The sequence below is a fragment of the Narcine bancroftii genome, chromosome 13 (genome assembly GCF_036971445.1).
Source record: "Narcine bancroftii isolate sNarBan1 chromosome 13, sNarBan1.hap1, whole genome shotgun sequence".
NCBI classification, from domain to species: Eukaryota; Metazoa; Chordata; class Chondrichthyes; order Torpediniformes; family Narcinidae; genus Narcine; species Narcine bancroftii.
In genome coordinates, this window is record NC_091481.1 from 80910022 (window position 1) to 80933983 (window position 23962).

General features: G+C 44.9%; 1 long non-coding RNA gene across 2 annotated transcripts in view; it reads right to left on the reverse strand.

Annotated features, from left to right (window-relative positions):
- Positions 1 to 23962, reverse strand: part of LOC138748172 (uncharacterized) — a 37222-nt gene that overhangs the window by 6258 nt on the left and 7002 nt on the right. The window contains exons 2-3 of one of the 2 annotated variants that reach the window (XR_011347841.1): positions 18642 to 18836; positions 16502 to 16599 (exon numbers count right to left, since the gene is read on the reverse strand). This is a non-coding gene — a long non-coding RNA (uncharacterized lncRNA). Of the gene's footprint in view, positions 1 to 16501; positions 16600 to 18641; positions 18837 to 23962 lie in introns of those variants that run through there. The other variant, XR_011347843.1, reaches the window with a different exon arrangement.

The window sequence follows — 23962 nt, forward strand, 5'->3', positions numbered from 1 at the left end:
GAAACAACAGTAAGAGAATACAAAGTATGTCAGTCAATGCAGCCAAAAATGCCACAAGCCAAAGCTAACGCATGGAACCTGGCATCGGATTCATGTAGACTTTGCTGGACCAGTCATGGGTGAGACTTTCCTAATAGCTGCCTCCGTCGGATCCGGAGGGTGCTACAAGGCACCGCTCAATATGAATGCAACACAGGAGCGGCCTTTGAGGTAAGTTTTAAGTTTTCCCTCTGCGCTTGTAGCCCCCCTCCTGGCATGAAATGGCCTATAGATTACAAGAGCAGGGATGTGATGTTGAGGCTTTATAAGGCACTGGTGGGACCTCACTTGGAGTATTGTGAGCAGTTTTGAGACCTTACTTAAGAAAAGATGTGCTGACCTTTGAGTGGGTTCCAAGGAGTTTCATTAGGATGATTCCGGAAATGCAAGGGTCATCATATGTGGAGCGATGGTGGCTCTTGGCCTGGACTCGCTGGAATTTAGGAGAATGAGTGGGGGGATCTCATTGAAACATTTTGAATGTTGAAAGGTGTTGGCAGAGCAGATATAGAAAGGTTGTTTCCCAAGGTGGGAGAGTCCAGGACAAGAGGGCACAATTTAGGATTGAAGGCCATCTACTTATAACAGAGATACAGAGGAATTTCTTCAGCCGGAAGGTGGTAAATCTGTGAAATTTGTCGCCACAGGTGATTGTGGAGACCAGGACATTGGGTGCAGTTAAGGCAGAGATTGATTAGCTGGGGCATTAGAGGTTGTGGGGAGAAGGCTGGGCAGTGGGGCTTTGGGAAAATGGATCAGATCATGATTGAATGGCGGGGCAGACTCAAAGGGCTGATTAGCCTCTTTCTGCTCCTATGTCTTGTGGTCTTAGAGATGCTCGATACCTCTTGTTGGTATGTGGGTCTTTCATTTCATCCTTGAACAGAAGCCACTTCATTATTGCAGAAGCCTAACATCCTAAAAACTCATGGGATTTTCTGATCTTGGAAGCCTAGCAGGCTCAGGCTTGGTCAGTACTTGGAGTGGAGATCAGGTGCTGTAGGCACTGGATAAAGCAGTGACTCTCCGTCTGCCTTACGGTGGATGAAGGTCGAAGAATTTCATGTGTGAAATTCTAAATGTAGTATTACATGACAATAATGGTAACCCTTCTTCCGCCACCCTCATTAACCTGGCTGAACTCATTTCGGCCTTCAACATCTTCTCTTCCGACACCACTCACCTTCTCCAGTTCAACATTATAACTCCAGGATGCAGCCTGGGTCCAATTACAGACATCCTCTTTGTTGTTTCCTGCAACAAAACACTTCCTTTCACTTTCCCAGCTCTGGTGAAGAGCCATTGACCTGAAATATTAACTCTCTTCCTCTCTCCTCACACTTCGCCTGACCTGCCAAATATCTCCAGCATTTTCCATTTATATTCATCTTATCTTTATCTGTGCATTTGCAGATGATTATAAAGCAACTGTACTTTCTAGAGTAAAGCAGTTCTAACAGTATGACTCCTGCTTACAGTTGAACCAACATTCAATATTCAAAGTCAGAAAATCATTACCAATTATCAAAGCACAATTTAAAATGGTGTAGGCGTTTTAATAAAGATTTCAAATTGAGGTCATTTTTTATATGGTTTTAGTTAGTAATAGTTTATTGGAAATAACTGATTATCTTTGTTTTTAACTTACATGCTGGCAGCTTTCTTTTTTTCCTTATTAATCTTGTGCGGTATACCTGGGAAATCTACAGGTCCATGCCATGAGAAGGAGATGGAGAACACGATCATGAAAGCTCTTTTGCAAAGCTGTTTCGGTGATGGAGTAGGCCCCTTCAAATTGCCTTGTAAAACGGGATTAACCAGACAATTTACAAGGTTGAAGACCCAGGTGCAGGGCTATTTGAAAGGGCCGAACCGGGCAAAATCTACCCGGGTTCCAGACCTACCTCGGAGGTGGTCAGGGAACTTACCCGGGTGCCCTCCTCTGCCTATGTGAAAGGGGAAAATGGCTCAACCCCCCCCCCCCCCCCACCCCAGCGCGGTTACTCTGGAACAGAAAGAACACACAGGGGATTCCCTGTGGCTGCCCGATGCGTCCCTCACCACGTCATCGCAGAGGCCGGATCCCCCTTAAATCACCCGGTTGGCATTTTAACAGGTTAGGCTGCTTATTTGCAGGGGGAACACATGACCTAGTCATCTCACCCAGGTCCCAGGAGGGCTCCCCGGTTGCTGCAATTTGGAGGCACCTAGTAAATGAACACATAGGCAGGTGACACATTATTCATTATTGAGAATTTATTTTCTGTATTGCCTGGTTTGTTTGCATTCCTTTCTTTGCTTAGATTTCTCTCTTTTCTTGAGTACAGTTTACACTACCGATAAGTGGAAATCCTGCCTGGCCTGCAGGAAAAAGAATCTCAAGGTTGTATGCAGTCTGACAATAAATCTGAACTTTGAACTTTTGACCCAGTCCCTCTGCCCTCGGAGCTTTTATGAAAGGAAGTGAAGCGTGGTAATATCACCTTTAGATTCGCATTTTTTTTCTCCCCTATTGAAAAGGCCTATTGACCAGGAGAGGGAGAGGGAGAGATGGCACCCCTCTTCATGGCAAAGGCACCAAAGTGGAAAGAGCAGATTGCTTCATGTTCTAAAGAGCGACACCCCCAATCACGTTGGCGTGACAGTCCTGAAAGCTCCGACGTCTCTACTTTCGTAGAGGGCTAAGGAAGCACAGAGTGCCGGCGCGCCATCAAAAGCGGAATTGCTGGATGCATCACAGGGTGAGACAGGGTCTACTATGCTCAAGATTGGAAGGGAGTGATGGCAGCTCAGGTCGTCAGGCAAACCCCTTTCTACATCCACATCCACAACCCTAGTAAAGCCTGCAAGCATAGTGAAAGACCCACCACATCCTCAACGTACACTCTTATCCTTCCTCCCGTCAGGGAGAAGGCTCATGAAATTCTTTGCCCACCCCCAGCTCTCGGGCTCCTGAATGAACCCCCCCCCCCCCCGCTCCCCACAACAGTGCTATCCTACTGTCTTGGTTGGTAATAACACTGGATAAACGAACATTTTTCTTCCTGAACCCTTTTGGATGTATCTTACGGATTAAATAGATTTTGGGTTGTTGATCATGAAAATCACCTGAAAATTTCCTATCGTCCTGTTTTTCTTTAGATATAACCTATTTTTTGTGATTTCCTGTCATATTTTAAGTCTACTTCAAGCGCACAAAACCTTGAAGTGCAACATGCCATTGGAACTTCATTTTCTGGATTTGCCCTTGGACGATTTCCCTGCTGATCTCGGTGCCGTCAGTGACGGCACCAGGTCATTGCGACCGCGGAAAAACGGTATCGGGGGCAACTGGAATCCATCAATGCCGGCCGACTATTGTTGGACACTGACACAAGAAACATCCAGTAAAACGTTTTTTATGTCAGTTGAACGAGCACAGTGTGTCAGCTCGATTAAACACGCTAAATTCAATAAAAACTAATTTAATACGTCTCCAGCTTCCTACGTGATGCAGCAAATCTGAAATTGTGTTCATCTTGAAGTTGTCTATTAGAATCCCAATTTTTTTTCAGGAAGCAAACCTTTTCAAATAAGTTGTTGTCCTGTGTTATTAAACATTCTGTTCATTATAATGGTACAATCTGTAAGTGGTGCTCTTTAGATGGCTGTATGAATGTTAGAGATGACCCACTAGACTGCTCACAGAAGAACCATTCTCATTGTTCTAGGTATAATGTGAGATATACCCGTAAAATTAAACAGCCAGCAGACTGTGAATGCGGGGAGAGAGCAAGGGCCAGGATCAGAGTCATGGTGGAGGGGGGGGGGGTGCATTCACAAGGCCATGCCCCCCAATATTATCATGCCCCCCCACCCATCTCGGCCCGATGCTGCCACCACCCTCCACTCAGGTCTGACGTAAAAGCCACCAACTGATCCAGCGTTTCCAAAAAAATCAGTAACCCCCCCCCCACTCTCGGTTACCCTAATGGCCTCAATTAGATTTGTTCTGATGCCATCTCTGGCAAGGGCACCGAGGTGTAGCAAACTCCTGACCCAAGGCTTGGCATGTTTACTCGAGGCTGGAGGGAGCTTCCATGTGCCCAGACCCAGCCACTTCGAGAGAGAGAGACGGCGAAAGATGCAATTACTTTTCTCCCTGGGCCAGGGCCACCTGCAGGATTTTAGTCTGAAAACTGAAAATGAGCTGTAACCTGTTTTCTTTTATTTCAGAGTCTGTTCTATCTGTTCAGCCTACAAGGTAATATTCATTTGTCTGTAATGAATGGGTTAGCCTCCGTGCAGGAAACGGAGAGGGCTGGAGCCGTGTGTTCACTATATCAGGAGGAGAATAAAAGAGAGTCATTGGTGTCTCTAAACATTTTCTCCTCCATTCTTTTCACTGCCTGGGGCCTGCATTATGGGTATGCTACTGTCATAGAACCATTGAACATTACAGAACTGAAGCTGGCCCTTTGGCCTTCTAGCCGATTATTCTGCATAGTCCCACTGACCTGTCCATGGCCCTCCATGCCCCTCCCATCCATGCACCTGTCCAAATTCTTCTTAAATGTTAAAATTGAGCCCACAGTCACCACTTCAGCTGACAGTTCCCCCTAATATTGCCCCTAAATGTTTCCCCTTTCACCCTTAACCCATGTCCTCTGGTTTGTATCTCTCATCTACCCTCTGTGGTAAAATCCGGTCTACATTTACTCTGCCTATCCACCGCCATCCCTCACATATTTTTAAATACCCCTATCAAATCTCCCTTCATTCTTCTATGCTCCAGAGAATAAAGTCCTAACCTGTTTAACTCTGTTCCTAAAGTCCGGGCAACATCCCAGTAAATCTTCTCTGCACTCTTGCCATCTTATTGGCATCCTTCCTGACCAAAACTCTAAATTTGGCCTCACCAATGTCTTATACTAACTTGGGTAAAAACACTCAGGAATGCTGGAGGAACTCCGCCAGTCTCGCAGTGTCCAGAGGAGGCCTTTCTTTCTTTCTTTGATCTTTTCAAAATATTTTTAAATTGATTTTAATATTGAAACATGAAGGCTACAATTTAGTAAGTGCGTATGGACAGTTACATAAACTAAATAAGATATTCTGTACATTACTAGCGTACATAAATGGTAAATCATATCCATAATTTATATTTCTAAATAATATATACCTTTTTGAGAAAAAAAATCTCCAATAATGCAAATAAAAAAGGAGGGAAAGAAGAAAATAGTAGAGGAGAAAAACTCGAACCCCTATCTAGCCACATTGGCAGATGCTGTACATGACATAAGAGATTGTATATGAACTCTAGTGGGTAACGGAGTTAAGGGTGATGGGGATAAGGCTGGAAAGGGATACTGATGGTAGTGATCAGCCATGATCTGTAAAATGGCGGTGCTGGCTCGACGGGCCGAAGGGCCTACTCCAGCTCCTATTGTCTATTAACTTCCACCGGCCGGATTCGACCTCGTCATGCCGCTGGATCCTGGAGGGGATATCAAGGTGGTACAGCCCCCTGCTCACCTAAAATCCATTCACGCACGCAGTGCTCCTTTCTGAGGAGCGGGGTATCCTCATATCGAACCCCACAGACTGACTGAAAGGGAGATTATGGGATGGATAGCCGGAAGGTATGACTGGTATTAAAAGAAAATCAAAGGTAGAAAATTAAATTAATGTAGAGCACGTGGAAAAGATACAAGTCAGATAATTTAATTAAATTGAAGTAAAATTATAAAGTAAGAAAGTGACCCCCATTACCTCTGCAATCTTATATCTGAATTATTAATTGAATAACAAATCTTTTCCATATTCTAACAGGACCTGATGTCTCACTGCCATTGATCATGAGTGGGCAGGGCAACATCTTTCTGTTTAAGTAGAATCGCCCGCCTTTCCAAAAGAGATAGCACAACTCTGAACCAGAGTCATTCCCTCCCATTGTACTGAAGAGGGCTACAAAGGGTTCAGATATATTACCAACATTTTGGACCTGAGCCCTTCTTCGAGGGATAAGGAAAATACAGGGTGTGTATATAGAGACTGAAGACTGGCCGGGGAGGAGGTAAGACCAAGAAAAAAGGTGTTAATTGGAGATGATAAGAGGAGAGGTGAGAATTGATTTTGGCTCTGTGAAAGGAGCGAGAGGGAAAAGGGAAGAGAGATCTGGTGGAAAGGCAACAAGAGGGGAGGGGGTGCAGTGGCTTAATGGGGATGCAGATTTGAAATGGGTGGCCATTAGGAGATCCATGCTATTGCGTCAGACAGGGCCAAGATGCTCAACCAAGCGATCTCCCAGTCTGCACTGGGGCTCTCCGATGGAGGGGAGACCATAACGGGAGTACCGGATGCAGTACATCACCCTCTCCCCACCCCCTCCACCCCCGCTGATTCACAAGTAAGATGCTGCTTCACTTGGAAGGACTGTTTGGGGTCCCGAATGGTGGTGAGGGAGGAGGTGTGGGTGCAAATGCAGGATCTCCTGCAGCCACAGGGGTAGGTGTCAAGGGGACAATTGGTGGGGAAGGAGGAGTGGACAAGGGAGTCAAGGAGGAAGCAGTCCCTGTGGAAGGCAGAGATGGGAGGAGAGGGGAATATGCGTCTAGTTACCTCCTGCGGATGCTGCGAGACCAGCTGAGTTCCTTCATCATTTCTGTGTGCTTTCACGTCAATCACAGAGTCTGCAGGCTTTTGTGTTTTGAGAGTGGCTCCCAGCGACCTTTCTAATGTAAGGTAAAACATCATGAGATGGGAATGTGTAAGGAGTTACCCTGTGCAGGGCTGTAACAAGATGTGAATGCATCCTTGTACTTACAAGATAAGAGAGACATTGATGGATTGAGAGGCAGGAAGCTAGCAGGGAAAGGATAGCAACAGTTTTAGTCATTGGACAAGTAATGATATGATGATGTTCTAAGCACGTATCCAAGGGTATAAAAAAATCACCATTTTGCTGATAACGGCAGAATGCATTCTCCGACTAACATGGTTAGTCGCAAGTGTTACAATCCGGTAATAAAGAACAAAGAACCCTGATTTCGACTCAGTCTGGTGTTTGTCTCACTCATTCATGAACAAAGCAGACCTAACACTAAAGAACAACATTTCACTGGACTGCAACCAAGAGGATGTGATAGTGACTTGCTCATGCAGCACTCATTTCAAGAATGAAAGGTCTCTGCGTCCAGAAAGAACCCAAGAATAACACGGGACAAGGAAAATTTACCTTCCTGAACACCTTTTGAGTGTATTTTATGGATTATGGGCTGCTGATCACGAAAATCACTTGAAAATTTTCCTACCACATACCATTTTTCAGATATTATATATGTTGGTGATTTCCTGTCATATTGTAAGTCTACTTCAAGCTCCATGAAGTGCCACATGCCATTGAAAATTCATTTTCTGCATTCGGACTTGGACTCCTTCCCTGCCGATATTAGTGCAGTCAGTGATGAACACGGTAAAAGGCTTCGGGGCAACTGGAATCTATCAATGCTGGCCAACTATTGTTGGACTCTGGCATGAGAGGCATCAGATGCTGAGTACAAATGAAAATCAGCGGCAAAATATTTTCAGGTGAGTTGAACTAATGCAATGTGTTAGCATCATTATGCGATTAAACATGCTAAATTCAATAAAAATTCATTTAATATATCTACATCTTCCTACGTGATACAGCAAATCTGAAATTATCTTTCTGTTCAAGTAATCCCCTATGTTTATTCAGGAAGCAGACCTTTTGGAAAAAAATGTATTGCCTAATGTCATTTGAAGCTTAACATGATTTGCCCGGACGGTGATGTGTGAGAATCAGATCAGCCACAAGGTAATAAAATGTTGTTAAGGGTGAGGGGACTCCTCCATTCATAGAATCACAGAGCACAGAAGCAGGCCCTTCAACAATTGTCATTTGGGCTGTGGCTTTCTCTGCTGGAAATTAAAATGCTCGTTGAGAGCGTTAAATATTGCAGGAGTCCCTTCCTCCACAAAACATACAGAACTGGCTTCCCTGTCAAAAGCAGCGAGCAGTAGTGGTTGGAAAGTATTCGACCTGGAGATCAGTGGCCGGTGGAATTCCGCAGGGATCAGTTCTGAGACCCCTGAGATTTTTTTAATAAATGACCTGGACGAAGAAGTAGAGGGATGAGTCAGCAAGGTTGGAGATGTTGTGGATGGGGTTGAAGGATGTTGTGGGTTACCCCAGGATATAGGCAGGATGCAGAGTTGGGCAGAAAAGTGACAGACGGAGTTCAATGTGGATAAGTGTGAGGAGATGCATTTTGGAAGGTCAAACAAACATGGTACATGGTCAATGAGAGGATACTCAACAGTGTGGAGGAACAGAGGGACCTTGGGTTCCAAATCCATTGATTTTTAAGGTCACCACACAGGTTAATACAATAGTTAAGGTCTATGGGAAGCTGGGCTTCATTTATTGGGGGTTGGAGTTCAGAAGTCATGGGGTAATGTTACAGCTCTATAAATCTCTGTTGAGACCCCACTTAAAATACTGTGTTCAGTTCTGGTCACCTCATTACAGGGGAGATGTAAAAGCTATGGAGTGGGCACAGAGGAGATTTACCAGGATGCTGCCTGGATTGAAAAATAAGTCTTATGAAGCAGATCTGGGGCTTTTCTCTTTGGCGTAAAGAAGGATGAGAGGCAACTTAATAGAGGTCTACCAGATTCTGAGAGGCATAGATAAGAAAGACGACCAGCACCTTTTTCCCAGGAAGGGAGTAGCAAACATCAGAGGGCATCAATTCAAAGTGAAGGGAGGGAAATTTAGGGGAGACATCAGGGATGTCTTTTTACACCGAGATGGTGGGTGTCTGGAATGCCTTGCCAGGGGTGGTGGAGGCTGGTACAACTGGGGCATTTAAGAGAAGCTTAGACAGGCACATGTATGAAAGAAAAATCAAGGGTTACGAGGTAGGGAGGGTTTCAGTTTTTTTTGGTAGGAATATATAGGTTGGCACCATCAAGGGCCCAAGGGTCTGTACTGTGCTATAATGTTCTCTGTTCTAACCACCTGAGGTGTGAACTGTTGTCCTTGGCACCCAGGAGTGTGAGATCAGGGAAATTCTTTGTTGAACATCAAGGCCAAGACGTTCTAATATTGTAAGTGTGCAAATGTGAGAGTATGTAGGCCCTACACTTCACAATGTGTCAGTGTGACCTACGTGAACTTGTAGGGTTGAAGGTGTTCATTGCACCTTATCTAACAGGATCCCACATCTCCAAATCTTCCTCCATAAAATCTGCAAGTTTAAAGCAAAATCCAAAGTCTGTCCCTGAGAGCGGAGAGAGCTACTGTTGTCGATGGAATGGAAGCCACCCGCCACACCTCCAATAACAATGTAAGAAGCCAAAATGTTCAAGCAGCCGGAAAAGAGGCCCATCTCCTCAGGATGCAAGTCCAAAGATTAGAGGTGAATGAAAAAGTTATTGTAGCGTTCGCATTACAGAGCAAATAACAAGTTTGCTCCAAAACTCACTGCTTTATTGCTTGCTCACTAAGCGTTTTAAAGGCGCTTCCTGTTCCCACCGTTGGGAACCAGAGGTTTCATTGCTAACTGGCAGTTATTCATGTGTGTAGGCCCTTTCCTCGAGGGGAAGGGGGAAGATGCCCAGCGCCATCTTGGTGGAGGCTGCTCCAACCGTGCGTGCGTTACAATAGCGCGTTGGTTGCCACAGTTTGAGGAACTCTTGACAGCTCTTGCCCTGTACTCGTTGGAACTTCGGAGAATGAGAAGGGATCTCACTGAAATGCTTCAAAGGCGTGGACAGAGTAGATGCAGAAAGGTTGTTTCCAATGGTGGGAGAGTCTGGGATGAGCGGGCACAACTTCGGAATTGAAGGGCGTCCATTCAGAACAGACATGTGGAGGAATTTCTTCAGCTCGAAGGTAGATCTGTGGAATTTGTTGCCACAGGCAGTTGTGGAGACCATTGAGTGTATTTAAGGCAGAGTTTGATAGGTTCTTGATTATCCAGGAATCAAAGGTTATGGGGAGAAGGCTGGGCAGTGGGGCTGAGTGGGTAAATGGATCAGCTCACAATAAAATGGTAGGGCAGACTCGATGGGCTGAATAGCCTATTTCTACTCTTGTGAATCCTTCCTTAATATCCCACCAAACCTAATGCTTTGCAATCTAACATCCCCTATATTAAAACAAAATCCTTTTTGCATCTCTGTTCCAAGTGGATGTTCTTCAATCCTGAAGTTGTGCCCTTTTGTCCTAGACTCTCCCACCATGGGGAGCAACTCCTCTACATCGACTCTGATAGTTGGAATAAAATCATGTCTTAACTTCGCCCACCTGGACAATAAATGTTTGTGCTTCAGGGATTGCTACATCTGAGGAATGATTTTTAAACATAGGATGGATTTTCTACTTTTCCCGGTTGGTTTGAGCTGAATGTGGAATCGAGGTGTGAGAGAGTGCTGAGAGAGGGAGGGGTTCCAGAGGGGCCTCAGCACTGAGAACTTCTTGAACGTGTCTGAAGTTTGGATCTAGAGCTCGAGTTGGTGATGAAGTCTGTGTAGCTTCGGGAGTGCCTGAGGCCAATCCATGGATGCTCAGGTAGCCCCTTTCACACTGTCAACCCTCCTAGGAAACAGGTAAACTTGCCGGGCCTGCCGAACACGGGCACCTTTCCCTGCTGCACCATGATTTACCTGCTTAATCGGCAACCTGGCATTTTAAGGGAGGGGTCCCACCTCCAGCATCCAGTAGTGACAATGAGAGAGCAGGTTGTGCTTTCACCCCACCAGAAGGCGATTAGCGAGTTAACTCGGCCGGGCTCTTACACTTACCCCCTCCGAGTGTCAGAGCCCAGTTGAATTTAACTTACCCTGCTAGGTTGAGATGTTTCACACCGGGTACGGAGCTGGTATATTATCCGGTTCACCCGCATGTAATCGGCGGTGTGATTGTCTCTAAAGGGACGCTGATTTTCTTTCTCTGACTGTAAGGGGCTGAGAGGGCACTGGGTGCCTAAAGGAAATTTTGTTTAATGTCACATTTTCTGTTTTATTACTTGACAATAAATGAATTTTGAATCCCTTGGGTCTAGTACTCAGACAAAGACTATTCTAACCATACATTCTGAATCATGAGTATGGGACATTATAAAGAATTGGTGAGGAATTGAAACACAAGCAAGCACTTTGTCACCACAAAGCCAGGCAACGCTAATCTGCTTTCATTAAAGTAAAACTGTTTCATGAAGACAGGCTTCACATCGTCAGTACACTTTCCAATTCAGCTTTTATGAAAGAGCAAACATCAGTTGGAATAAATTGCAACATCCAACCAAACATCTCCTTCAACAAAACAAAGGCCCAAGAACGAACAATCACGTCCCAGTCTTGCCCTCGATTCCCAGTTCTATCGAATTTCCAAATTTGGCCTCCTCCTGTCCAATGCCCACGCACAGGACAGCAGAAGGCTACAGAGGGTGGTGAACGCGGTCAGCACCATCATGGGCACCAGTCTTCACTTAATTAAGGACATCTTTATGAGGCGGTATTTCAAGAAAGCAGCCTCAATCCTCAAGGACCCTCACCCCTTCACACTGCCGCCATCGGGAAGGAGGGATGAAGACGAACACCTGGAGGCACAGCTTCTTCCCTTCTGCCATCAGATATTGAAACTCACACTACCTCACTTTACTTTTTCCACTCATTTTTTTAAAAAAAATGTAATTTATAACAATTTTGTGTCTGTAATGATGCCACCAAACCACAAATTTTGTGACGTGTTCACAACAATAAATTCTGATTCCAATCTGCCAACACCTTAATAATGAACTGGTTGAATCATTCTCCACGGGTTTGAACCTCCTCACATCAATTAATCTCCTACAGGGATGAAGACGGGTAATGAGAGTAAAAATGATCACGATTGATATGTATGCGGGTAAAGAGGTATAAGAGTGAATAGAGACAATGAGCATACGTGAATGTATCTGTACTAAGAGGAAAATATAGATAGTATAGACAAGAATTAATAAGGGAAGGTAATGGAATAGAGAGAATAAGGAGGGAATTAAAAGAGTGACCTTTGTGACATATGAAAAGTGAAATCTTTTCTGGGGGGGGGGCGGGGTGAGGGGAAATAGCGGTCACTGCAAAATCAGTTGACGCTTGCGAGTGGATTCGCAAATCCAAATGGAGAGGGGAGATGTGGTTGTCCGACAAGGGATAAAGGACAACTCAGGAGGTGAAGGGGAGATTGGGGATAAATAAGATAGAAATAGGAGAATAAGGAAAATGTTGGATGTTGTAGGAATGTTGTCTTATAAAGAGTTGAAAATAAGAAAACAGAAATGGAAAAGGAGGAAAGGTAATGATGGAAAAACGGAAAGAGAAGATAAACAAAATATAAAAGGGCTACGCTGAACTATATGTCTTTAAATATTAATGGAATACATAAACAAATTAAAAGGAAGAAACTACTAAATTTAAATGAATAAATGTATTCCATTAGAAAAAATAACAGATAGGTTAAGAAATAATATTGAAATATTCGAGCAAGTATAGGAGCCTTACATTAAATACAATAGCGAAAACCTACCGGGGACAAACAGTACCTAAGTTGATGGAAGGAGAAGGAAAGAAAAGAATGGACTCAGTAGAATTTCTGGTGTAATTTTGTTGAATGACAACATTGTCTGACTGGCTTAATGCAACCTAGATTGTATACCTAAAATGGATGAGAGGGGGGGTGGGGGGGTGGTTTGGGAGGAAAGGGGGGGGGGGGAGAAAAAGTCACTGTATATGTGTGAAAAAGAAATAGTGTATATCATGGCTAATGTGATTTATGGTGTGAAAAATAAAAAATTAAAAAAAAAAAAAAATCTCCTACAGGTTAATTCCTCTCTCTCTCTGATTTCTCTAATATTCCTTTCAGTTTAAACCCTAACTCCCCGACCAAAGCCAGCGCCCTTTCAATTCCCTCGCTCTCTGTAATCTGCCCTCAGTGGGTATTTTGGAAGACAACCAATTTCATCCCTTACCCCACCCAGCCTCTTAATTCAGACACCTTACTCATACATTGAAGAAGGCCTCAGGCCTGAATCGTCGGTCATATATCTTGACCATCTGTCGACGTTAGCTTTATTTCTTTACCTCCTATGAACGCTACTGGGTTCCTCCAGCATTTCTATGTTTCGGTGATGCATCCAAATACGGGGCCAGGGTTGGGGGTGGGGTGGAATCTGATTTCCAGAAAAAAATCCTGTTTTCACTAACGGGGAGGAGAGCCCCGGTGATGTATCTATTTTCATCCTTAAAGAGATTTAAAGTTTATTAATCATAATTAAACTTGCTTAATTGCCTCTGCGCGAATGCATTAACGCTCAAAATGTGAATTAAGAAATGGTTCAATTCAACTCATAAGCAAGTACCTTTAGTCTACCGATTGGCTGAAGATAATTGAATGATCCCCTGAATGTCCCAAAGCTGAGGAGTCACAATTAGAATTCCACATATTATTACGGTTAATTAAACTCTCCTAGCTTAGAGACAGCGGCGATTATATACTGAGCAAAGTTCCCTCTCTACTTTCCCATCGGTCCCGTGCTGCATGACCTGCTAAGTTCCTCCAGCATTTCTGTGTGTTTACCATTTTTGTTCTTACAAAAGAATTGGTTAGAAAAGGAGCAAAGCTTCATTACCAGTGCCCCATCATACGCTCCCAGGGTAGAAGCAGCATGGCTTTGACGTGGCGTCCATCCACTTCTACCCCTGCCAGACACAGCCCCAAGCCAGGCCCAGAGTCACATTCCCTCTGGCCTTCTCTACATCAGAGGTTGGCGTAGCAGTTAGCGCAACACCTTTACAGCGCTAGCGATTGAGATCCTGGGTTCAAATCCCGCGCTGTCCGTAAGTACGTTCTCCCTGTGTCTGCGTGGGGCTCCGGATTCCTCCCATCCTCCCACCCTTCAACAACGTACTGGGTTGTAGGTTAATGGGGTGTAAATTGGGCGGCATAGACTCGTAGGGCCAACTTGGACTGTTACAGTGATGTATGTCTGAATTTTTTTTTATTAAAAGAGAGAAAGGACGCAGAGTGGGAGATCACTTGGCTGAGCACCTTAGTTCTGTCCGCATCAATGACAGGAATCTCTCAGTGGCCAACCATTTCAATTCTGCGCCCCACAGCTCAAGCTCAAGCCCGGAACGTTGGTTATGTACCTTTATCTTTGCTATATAAAGCACGCTGTTTTACCTGCTGAGTTGCTCCAGCGTGTCGTGTTTTTACTTCAATCACAGGGTCTACAGACTTTTGTGTTTTACTCCAGAGTCACCTTCGCCAGGCAACAGCCAGGCGGGATACAGATCCACCCCCCACCCTCTGAAATTCCACCCCCACCCTCTGAAATTCCACCCCCACCCTCTGAAATTCCACCCCCACCCCCACCCACCCCATTTGCACCTGTTATCTTCCAATCAAATTGCTGGGCTCATTAGTGTCTAAAAATTCATTGATTAAAAACTCCTCCCCATTGAAGCTTCTTAAGAATCATTTGAAATGATTGTTCATTGTTCCTTGGGGGGGGGATAAAAAACCAAATTAATTCAAATATATTCAGTCAATTGCTTGAAAGCTGAACAAAGAGACAGATAGTTATAAAACCTGAAGTGTCAGGAATATTGACAGATTTAGCAATTTTCATAATTAAAGCTGGAGATTTTTGTCTCCAAGGCGATGTTGGCAGAGTTTAATTGGGAGCTGATGCCTTTCTTGTCTCTTCCTGCCTTTTAATCATATTCCCTTCATCTGCAGGGATTACTTAGAACCGGGGTGGGGGGAATGGCAGGGTTTCACACGCGAATCGTCCCCGTAATGGCGTCCTGGGGGGGTCTGCGCTAACATGGCGCTGGAACCCCTCCACCTCGGGGACGAAGCCCGCAAACCAAGAAACGCGTCGGGGCGTCATGGCGTCACTTCCAGGTTCGGGACGGCCAGACCGGAAGTGACATGAAAGTTGGCTGGAAAGGGAATAAAATAGTCTTCCAGTTCATTTCAACCTGAGTCGGGCATTTTCCTTCGAAGCTCTGCCGCCGGTGGCGCTAGAGAGCCCGCCTTTTTTTTCTAGTTCTGCCATACAATGGCTGGTTGATACATCAAACTCCCCTCCCCCTCCCTCCCCCCCCCACCCCCCCACTTCAGCCACCTTATTTTCTTACAATGTGCCTTTGACCGTCTTGGAAATATTGATTCTCTTTCAGGATTCACTGTTTCTTTTTGAAGAAGTATTTCTGATTTCCTCATTGGGAATCATTTGGAACATCCCGGAAAAGGTAGATGGTGAGAACTTAACCTTCGAATCATTCCTTTTGGTAATTAATATATTTCCTTAAATTCCCTCTGTAATTATTTTTCTGCCCGTTTCCAAAGGTGGGAGGAAACTGGAGGCCCCACGGGGAAAACCCACACAGACACAGGGAGGACGTATAAGTTCCTTACAGACAGTGCGGGATTTGAGCCTCTGTTCCTGATTGCTGGCGCCACAACAGCGTTGCACTAACTGCTACGCCCACCGTGCCACCCCTTGGCTGCAGGGAAAACAATCCCAGTCAATCCAACCATTCCTCGCAACTTAACCTTCAAGTCCCGGCAACAGCCTTGTGAATCAAACCAGAATCAGGTTTCATGTCATGAGACTTGTTAAAAGAAAATAATGGTTCTGAAAATACAATATTTAAAAATAAATAATTAGTGCAAAAAAAGAGAAAATGGGCAGCAAACATCTCTGAGATTTTCTCAAGCTTTTTATTAGCTATTTCATTTTGACACTGGAATTCCCTGCATCACTCACTTTCAAACATATCCATTGCAACAAAAGTCTGAAAATCCCATGATCTTCAGAAGCAGGATCAGAAATTTATTACCATGAACATGTGCCGTGAAATTCGTTATTTTGCGAATTACTGGTGCAAAAATCGCTGTAAATTACATTTCTGTAAATCCGCTATCTAAGAAAAGTAAATTCATACTTAAAGAAAGAGAAAAAAAGTGAGGTGGTTTCTGTGGTCCATCGTCCATTCAGAAATCTGATGGCGGAGTTCATCTTCAGGCTCCTAGACCTCCTTCCTGATGGTAGCAATGAGAAAAAGGCATGACCTGGGTTGTGGGGGTCCTTGGTAATCGGGGCTGTTTTCTTGAGACACCACCTCTTAAAGATGTCCTTAATGGAATGAAGACTGATACCCATGATGGTGCTGGCTGAGTTCACAACTGTAACCTTTTCCTGTCCTGTGCACCTCAATACCAGACATGCAACGAATCAGAATGCTCTCCACCTGTAGAAATTTTTAGTCTTTGGTGACATACTGAATCTCCTCAAACTCCTAATGAAATATAGCTGCTGGTGCTCCTTCTTCATGATTGTATTGACATGATGGTTGATCTTCAGAGATGTTGATACCCAGGAATTTGAGGTTCTTCACCCTCTCCATGCCTGACTCCTTGAAGGTGCAGTAACTTTTCTGCACCTTCTCTGGCTTCGTTCTTTCCTTCCTAACATGGTGTCCAAAAGAGTATCTGTGTTGTCACTGTCAGAAAAAAATGATAGGCTTGCACTCCACCGTACTCTCCAGGGACATACCATTCACTACGTAAGTTCTACCTTCACTTCTCAAAAAGAGATTATTTTGCACCCGTCAAAGTTTCCATCTGTGGTTCCTTTGACCACTTTTCCAGTTCATCTGGATCAGTGGCGTTCAAACTTTTTCTTTCCACTCTCATACCACCTTAAATAATCCCTATGCTATAGGTGCTCTGTGATTGGTCAAATAATAAACTGTTTTAATCGTACCCAATTGACTTGTTATGTGCACGGTTTCATCGCTCCAAAGGAAATGGGCCAATGACAATTTTTCTCAAGCAAAATATTTCAATAGCAATTGGGTCTAGAGCAGTCATTCTCAACCTTCTCTTTCCACCTTCTCTTTCCACCTTAAGTAATCCCTTACTAATCACAGAGTCCCGATGGCATAGGGATTACTTAAGGTGGAATGTGAGTGGAAATAAAAAAGTTTGAAAACCACTGATCTGGATATTGTAACCTTAGACAGGCTTCTTCATGGAGCTCAATACTAATTATTTTGGTGTTATCCTCAAATATGCCACTTGCATTCTCAAATTGTTATTGGAGCCGACCCTAAGGACGGTGACCATGGTGGTGGACCAGCAAGGGTCTCTGCGGCTGAAGACACACAAAGGCGACAATCAGTTGGTGAGTTTACTGAGGTAGATAAAATTATGAGAGACATAGATAAGGTGGATGGTCAGTCCTTTTCCTTCAGGGTAGGAAAATTTAAGCCGCAGATTTACAGTGAAGGGGGATAGATTTAAAATGGACCCTAGTGGCATTTTTAATACAGAGAGCAATGAGTTTCCAGAAAAAGAGGTTGGAGGTGGGGACAATTCTAATGTTTACGTGACATTTGTACAGTTACATGGATAGGAAATGTTGAGAGTGATAGAGGCCGAATACAGGGAAATGTGGTCAGTGTTTATATAGTGTCCTCAACCAATCATCTACTGGGTTTCATTTGCAAAGAGGAGCTCTTTCTCAGTAGGATTATTTTAATTTTTTTTAAATTTAGACCCACAGCACGGTAACAGGCCCTTCGTCCAATTACGTCCAATTGACCTACAACCCCCGGTACATTTTTTAAGGGTCGGAGGAAACTGGAGCCCATGGGGAAAACCCACGCAAACACAGGGAGAATGTACAAACTCCTTACAGACTACGCGGGATTCGAACCCTGGTCCTGATCGCTGGCGATCCAAGAATATCTTGGATGCACTTCTGCCCATCTAAAGCCTTATGCTTGATCCATCTCAGATAAAATTTGAGAAGTCCTATGCTTGTCTAACTCTATTGCTTTTACACCTTTCTTAGATACCTGTTCCTTTAATTCCCAATGACTGTTAGGAGGTCTCTGGTATACCCACAGTAAAGTCCTTGCCCCTCTCTTACTCCTGTTCTAACCATATGGACTCAATGGTCGATCTCTCCAAGATATTCTCTTTACATAATGCTCCCTCTAATCATCTGCATGACTCCCCCTCCTCTTTTACATCTCTCTCCTCCTAACATGCTTCATATCTCTCTCCCTTAGAACATTAAGCTAACGTGAAAGATTCCGTTGTAATACAAGAAGTTCCCGATTCATTACATTGATTTATCAGTTATTTTACACTTTTAGTAGATATTTATATAGATCAACTAATAGTTGATCTGGCCTAATCGTCAACTCCCTTTACTGGCCCAAAAATCACGTATTTTCTCTATATCCCATTTAAAAATCGCCTCCTTATTTTTGAGGCTGACTGCCCACCCATCCGAGCTCCCATGGCCTTTTCGCGAATCTTCACCCTAGCCACCCACCCATCTGAGCACCTGAGGCCCCAACCGTGGATCCTCGCCACACCCCCCAACCGGCCACCAGAGCTCCTAATGCCCTGGCCACAGACTCTCTCTTAGGCCCTGGCCGCCTGCCTATCGGAGCTCCCAACGAACGCTGGCTGACCTCACCCAGTCCCGGACATCCGACCTCCCAACACTTTGAATGGTGCAGGCACTTACCGCCGTCAGAAGTGTGACTCGTGTAAAAAGGATCTTTGAGGATAGATGCATGTGTCAGCATCGAGTTACTCCGCGATTAGGATATTTTACCACCAAAAAATGTGATGCGCTGCCAGGCTTTCTTTTATTGATGGTTTATCTTGCAGATTGTGTGATTATGTTGTTTCCTCCTGCTAGTTTAGATAGATTGACCTGCTGATGAAGATAGTTTAAGGGAAGGTTTTAATGGAGTGATCAACATTTGGACAGCAACATTCTTCACTGACTAGGAGCGAGACTCCCTCAGTTGATAATAGGATACTCTGTAAACCTGTTAACTAAGCTGATAGACTACAACCATCCTTCATTCATTGAAGCGCTTCTGAATTTAAATTTTTATTTAACAGCATGCTGGAAACCAATCCCGGACATTTAAACCCCATGCCGTCCAAATTAACCTACAACCCTGTACATTTTGAAGGGTGGGAGGGATCAAAAGCACGTGGAGAAAACCCATGTAGATACGAGGAGAACCTACAAACTCCTTGCTGACAGCGCCAGGTCCGATCCCGTGTTGCTGGTGCCACAATAGCGTTTCGCTAACCGCTACACTAACCGTGCCATGTCTCCCCTCAAAAGAAAGAAAACATCGGAATCAGGATTTATGTTCATAAACAAGTCGTGAAATTCGATGTTTTGCGGCAGCGTCACAGCGCAAACAGTCACATTATAACCATCTTACAACATTACAGTTAAAAAAAATAAAAATAATAATGGATGAAAAGTCAGGCCGTGTCTTTGGTTCATTGATCATTCAGGAATCTGATGGCGGAGGGGAAGAAGCCGTCCTTGTGCCACTGAGTGCTTGTCGTCAGGCTCCTGCACCTTTTTCCCGATGGTAGCAGAGTTGAAGAGGGCAGGGCCTGGGTGGTGGGGATCCTCGAGGATAGAGGCTGCTTTATTAAGACATCGCCTCATGTAGATGTCCTCGATGGAGTGAAGTCTGGTGCCTGTGCTGTCACAGGCTGAGTTAACAACCCTCTGAAGTTTATTCTTGTCCTGAGAGTTGGCACCTCCATACCAGGCAGTGAAGCAACCCACCAGAATGCTCTCCACAGTACACCTGTAGTCCAGTTTTTTCATTCATATCTTAAATTCTGATAGCACAGATTGAATGAATTTATCCCCTTGTTCGCTGGCTATCCACTCAGCTCTGGATCACCTGGACAACAGGGCTCTTTTCAACAATTACAACTCAGCTTTCAACTCTTATCATCCCCTCAGTACTGGTCAGCAAGCTTCAAAACCTTACCCTCTGTACCCCCCTCTGCAACTGAAACCTTGACTTCCTCATCGAAAGACTACAATCAGTGCAAATCGGAAACAACATCTCCTCCTCACTGACAATCAACACAGGCGCACCACAAGCATGTGTGCTTGACCCACTTCCCCACTCTCTCAACACCCATGAGGGTGTGGCCAGGCACAATTCAAATGCTGTCGACAAATTCGCAGAGGTCACCACAGTTGGTGGTAGAATCACAGATGGCAAAGAGGAAGCATACAGGAGTGAGATGGATCAGCTGGCTGAGTGGTGTCACAACAACAGCCTTGCATTAGCAAAACGAAGGAACTAATTGTGGACTTCAGGAAGGGGAAACCAGGAGAACACAAACCAGTCCACATCAAGGAGTCAACAGTGGAGAGGGTAAAGAACTTCAAATTCCTGGATGTCATCATTTCCGAGTATCTGTCCTGAGGCTTCCATGTCAGTGAAATCATGAAAAAACCATGCCAGTGACTAAATTACATGAGGAGTTTGAGGAGACTTGGTATGTCACCAAAGACTTGTCCATTTCAACAGCATTCTGACTGGTCGCATCACTGTCTGGTAATGGAGAGGCCAATGCACAGGATAGGAAAAGGCTACAGAGGGTTGTAAACTCGCCTGCGCCATCACGGCCATCAGTCTTCATTCCATCGAGGACATCTACAAGAGGTGGTGTCTCAAGAAAGCAGCCTCCGTCACCAATGACAACCCCCCCCCACCACTTCACATCGGGAAGGAAGTACAGGAGCCTGAAGACACATGCGCAGCGTCACAAGGACAGCTTCTTCCCCTCCGCCATCAGATTTCTGAACGGACAATGTACCATGGGCGGTACTTCACTTTTTTTTCTGTTTTTCTTTTGCACTATTAAATTAATTTTAGATGGTAACAGGGCCTTCCAGCCCATGACCCAGTGCTGCCCAATTACACTCAACTGACCGACCCCTCCTGTATGTTTTGAAGGGTGGGAGGAAACCAGAGCACCTGGAGGAAACACATACAGATCACGGGGAGAAGGTGCAAACTCCTTACAGACAGCATTGGATTCAAACCCCAGTCGCTGGCGCTGTAACAGCATTATGCTAACGGGCTGCCCTTTTTGTAAAAAATCTTGTATTTACGGAAATGTAATTTATAGCAGTTTGGCACCAGTAATGCACAATATTACTGCTGCAAAACAACAAATTATTATGACACATTTTTAAGACAATAAACCTGATTCTCAACTCAGTATCGCAGAGCTGATCTACTGCATCCGGTACTCCCTTTGTGGCCTTCTCTACCTCGGAGAGTCGGGGCACAGACCGGGAGGTCGCTTCGCTGAGCACCTTTGGCCTGTCCGTGTCAGTGACAGGGATCTCCGACCATTTTGATTCTGCACCCCACTCCCCCCCACCCCCCCATGGCCTTGTGCGACCCCACCAAGGTCATAAATTGGAGGGGCAACGCTTGGCTTTCTGTCTGGGCACTCTCCCCAACTGGATGGCATGAAAACATCGACATCTCCGATTTCTGCGAGCCGACTCTCCACCCTCCCTCCCGTCCCCTTCGCTTTGCCTCCTTTCCTCCAGCTCTCCGCCCCTTTCCCTCTCCATTCACAGAGCCATCCTTCCTTCCCCATGACCTCCTTCCTTTGGGACCGCGCTCCTCCGCCTGTCCTCCCCCCCCCCCAACCCACCATTTTGTTCGGGCCCCTGCGACATTTTTGTGAAACCTTGATGAAGGGCTCAATCCTGAAACGTTGGTTATGTATCTTTATCTTTGCTATATAAAGTACGCTGTTTGGCCAGCTGAATTTCTTCAGCTTGTACTTTGACATCACGGCGTTCCAGTTCCACAATGTTATCTTTAAGTTCTATTCCCACAGAGCCTTCACTAAAAGGGCAGCAGCTCACATTATTTTAAGTGGTTCCAGAAAACTACACTTCTATCAACCAGGATGGGAGCAAATCAGGCAGTCCCTACTGTAACGGCTGAGAGTGTTCACGTCTTAAGACATGCCTCGAATGGTTCCAGACCTTTCACAGATGTCTTGATTTAAACAGGGCAGAGAATAAGTAGTATTACCATCTGCTTCTCAGGTGTTTCCTGTACATCCTCTCAGCATGTTCTTAATCTTTCCTAACTTCCCAGAACAATGCCACAAAGCCATTCAGCCCTTTTTAGTCTGTGCTCCCTAGTCCAACTGACCTGCTCTCATTCCAAAACACTCCAGAGCTCTCCCATCCAATTTATTCTTAAAACACAAGATCGAGCCTGCACTCTCTACATCAGGTGGCAGCTCATTCCACACTCCCACCACTCTCTGAGTGAAGTACTTTCCCCTGATGTTCCCCCTAATCCTTTCCCCCTTCATCTTAAAACTATGACCTCTCAAATTTATCTTCCCTAATCTCAGTGCAGAGAGCCCACTGGTATCCACTCTGTCTATACCTCTCATAATCTTGTAAACCTGGATCAAATCTCTCCTCATTCATCTTTGCTCCTAACCTGTTTAGTCTATCCCTGCAACTCAACTCCTGAAGACCCAGCAACATCCTAGTAAATCTTCTCTGCACTCTTTCAATCTTACTGATATCCTTTCTGTCGTTCGGTGACTATGAAAAGCTACTCTGATATTTTCTGTTGGCTGCCTCACTCATTTTCAAACTTCCTTCTCAATGCAACAGAAGTCCGAACATCCCACGATCTTCAGAATCAGTATCAGAATTGATTGTCATGAACACGTTTCATGAGATTCGTTGTTTTACAGGTGCAACGATTGTTATAAATTACATTTCTGTAATTACTCTATTTAAAAAGATAAACAAATTGGTGCAAAAGGAGAGGATGTGAGGTAGTGTGGTTCATTGTCCATTCAGAAATCTGACGGCGGAGGGGAAGAAGCAGTTTTTGTACCGTTGGGTGTTGGTCTTCAGGTTCCTGTACCTCCTTCCTGATGGTAGCAGCAAGTAGAGGGTGTGGCCTGGGAGGTGAGGGTCCTTGAGGAGAGAGGCTGCTTTCTTAAGGACACCACATCTTGTAGATGTCCTCAATGAAGTGAGCACTAATGCCCACGATGGCGCTGGCTGAGTTCACAGCTCTCTGTAGCCCTTCCCTGTCCAGTGTATTGGCACGTCCATACCAGACAGCTGTGCAACCTGCCAGAATACTCTCTACGGTGCACCTGTAGAAATTTGCAAGTCTCTGGTGGCATAGTAGATCTCTTTAAGCTCCAAAGGAGGCAGAGCCGCTGGTGAGCCTTCTTCATGAAGGCATCTTTCCTCCTCCCCGATCTCCGAGCACGGAGCTTGTGACGATGGTGACATTTTCCAGGCCAACAACTTGTACTTATCATATGCAACTCACAATGCTTCCCTGCCAGGCTGAAGGTGGATTTCAACGATCACTAATTTAACATCAAGTTTCAGGTTTATTGTCAGAGGAGCACATGACGTCTCATGCAACCCTGAAATTATTTTTCCTGCGGGCCAGGCCGCATTTCTACTTATTGGTATTGCAACAAAAAAAACTGTTCTCAAGAAAAGATCCACATACAAAAGAGAGAAATGTAAATAAAGAAAGAAATGTAAACAAACTGACTGTGCAATTGAGAAAATATTAACATTCAATAATAAAGGGGCAAAGAGTCCTTAAATGAGCCCCTGATTGAGTTTGTCATTGGTGAATGGGCAGCCGCTGTTCCTGAACCTGGTGGGTGCGAGTCTTGTGGCCCTTACACCTCTTTCCTGATGGCAGCAGTGAGAACAGAGCATGTGCTGGGCAGTGTGGATCCTTGATGATCGCTGCTGCTCTCCGTCGGCAGCGTCGCGTGTAGATTTTCTCGATGGTGGGGAGGGTTTTGCCTGTGATGTCCTGGGCTGAGCCAATGCCTTTTGCAGGGCTTTGCACTCAGAGGGTGCCCACATACCAGGCCAGCAAACTTCAAGCACATCAATGAAGCTGATGAACCTCTCCTATTCCCTCTATCCCTCCTTAATGAAAGTGTCAGGATTAATGGGGCATGATATTT